Source organism: Montipora capricornis, chromosome 2 (assembly GCF_036669925.1).
Source record: "Montipora capricornis isolate CH-2021 chromosome 2, ASM3666992v2, whole genome shotgun sequence".
Lineage (NCBI taxonomy): Eukaryota > Metazoa > Cnidaria > Anthozoa > Scleractinia > Acroporidae > Montipora > Montipora capricornis.
The window spans coordinates 32,831,286-32,833,785 of record NC_090884.1 but is presented as its reverse complement, the minus strand read 5'-3'; the positions used below and the strand labels follow the sequence as shown (position 1 = coordinate 32,833,785).

Here is a 2,500-nt window from a genome sequence, read left to right as displayed (position 1 = left end):
CAGGCGTTGGAAGGTGATCGGTACACGAGCAGCGCATATCTCAATGACATGTAATCTCTTGGTCACTTAGACAGATCGGTAGAAATCAACATCGAACTTCCACTTCCAGGTAAGTGTCGTTCAATTTTAAACTAACTATGCACACCAAGATATTCTTGTAGTGGACAAGGTAGAGGGCTAGAGACCACTATGTATGATAAGACAGACAAGATAGGTATTAGAGCGAATACCTGTGCTCCGTGATAATTAGGCTCGATGATGAATCGAGCCTACATGATAATTATATATGAAATTTAATTTCTTTAGATTTTACACATGCTGCCAAGGTTATTTTTAACCGTTGCCCCCAAGCCCGCGCAGTCCAGTTTCACACAAACAGGCCTATAAGTAGTTTGTCCTCGAATAACCACGAAAAATGATACAGAACTAATGATCGATTTCAAACGATTTTCATCGAAATAGTCCGAATACTGTAAAAGGGATTAGCCCTTTTATTTCACTTTCTCTTGTCTGAGGCTGCGGAATAAGATAACAGTGGTCGTGCCAATAACACTCGGGACACGCGAATTCCGATAAAGACTGCTTTTAAAGTTGCAGTAAATTGGCATTAATGCTAAGCATTTCTGGCTTACTCTGAAAAGTCTGCATTGTTGGGAAAAGCAAACAAAGTTCTGCGAAATGTTCTCACTGAGGTCAATAGACTTCATTGAGAGCTGCAAATTGCACATCATCTCCGTTTTAAAGGCCTGTCCACAAATGAATCTAACATGTTGGTTCAATTTGAATGCTCTCATTTGGCTTCCATGTTCACTTATTTCTAGAAATGAAAGTAAATAACAAATAATTGAGTCGAAACATTTCCTACATATTTCTAACAATATAGGTAAGCCCTTTCCGAGCCTAGTGGCCCAACACGCCGGAGCTTATTCCCGGTTTCCTTAGCATGAAGCGACAAGGAGTATTTCTACACCCCCTGGATGGGATGCTAATCCATCGCAGGATTACCCCCAGCCTTAAATTCGCCGGTACCCATTTATATTTAGTTATATTCTCCTGGGTGGAGAAAAGCACCGTGGTAGTAAAGCGTCTTGCCCAAGAACACAACACAATGTCCCCAGCCTGGACCCGAACCCGTACCACTCGATCCGGAGTCGAGCGCACTAACCAGGAGGCCACCGCGCCTGCCACTTCTAACAATATAAGGTTATGGTAAACCTTAGCGTTATCTTTTGGTCAGCGTGAATGCATCAGTTTATCCTTACTCGAGTAGCAGCATTTGAGGGACACTTTGTGACGTTAATTGTCAGCGTAGGATACTTTACTGTTTCTAATCAATTCTAAACCACCGTTGAAAGACAAAACCACCGTTGTAGAATCCGAGCGGGGGTACCGCACTATTCCATACGTTGGCGGGACCTCTGAGCCAATAAAGAGAGTTTTGGAAAACCATGGCATCAAAGTGGCATTCAAACCCTATCGGGCAATAAGCCAGATGTTTCCAAAACCGAAAGACCAAATGGATAAAGAAGAATTACGACATTCCTTGCGCTGACTGCAGCAAGGGTTACGTTGGCGAAACGCAGAAAAAATTTATAACAAGAAAAGGCGAGCACCAAAAGGCTGTAGCGTGGCGAAAAGGAAAAAAATCAGCACTTGCAGACCACGTGATAAAAAAACAAATCACGATATCGCATGGGACGAGGCCACAATTCTTAGGGTTAATAACTGGCACCAAAGAAAGATTCTCGAGGCCTGGGAGATTAACTGCGCCAAAGACCCACTCAACTCAACCGGGACAACGGGGCGTTACTCCCCAAGGAGTACTTACACTTGACTTTCGCTAACAAGAAAAAATGACCCATTTCTTGAATTTTAATCAGCGTCTTGTTTATATCTGTGCTTTTGCATAAAAATTTTTGTCTACCTTCCCCTGAAGAAGGTCCGTGATTGCGACCGAAAAGTCGGGAACATTTTTATTGTAAATAATTTCTGAAACGCTTTTAACCACCAGTGTAACTTTAAGGCCGGGACACACTAAGTGACAAGTAGCAGCGACAAGTTGCTCCATGTGTACTACTTGCAAAACAAGTCGCTGCGACACGACGCCTGTTCGTAGCACACGCAGTGATCTCGTATGAGGGGGAATGTGAACTAGTTTTCTAATTCAATATGGCTGACCATATGACGCTCTCTCATTGGCTCATTTATATTTTGTCGCAGCGACTTTTTGCCGGCAGTGTTCAGACGATGCGACAACGCTGCTTTCGCTAATTTTGTCGCTGCGATAAGTCGCACGAATTCAAACTGGTTTGAATTCGTGCGACTGATCGCGCGACAATGATTTTCATGAAATTAACCGTGTCACACAACGCGATTTGCTGCGGCGACTTGTCCCCGTGACGTGTCGCAGCGACTTATCGCCTGGTGTGTCCCGGCCTTTATATTGAAATATATTTTTAAATGTACCCAACTGGTGTCAAACCCAGTTTTAATATAATTC

General features: G+C 43.3%; 1 long non-coding RNA gene across 1 annotated transcript in view; it reads left to right on the top strand.

Annotated features, from left to right (window-relative positions):
* LOC138018977 (uncharacterized) overlaps positions 1–2,500 on the top strand; it is a 6,010-nt gene that overhangs the window by 1,597 nt on the left and 1,913 nt on the right. The gene's annotated exons all lie outside the window — the stretch shown is intronic.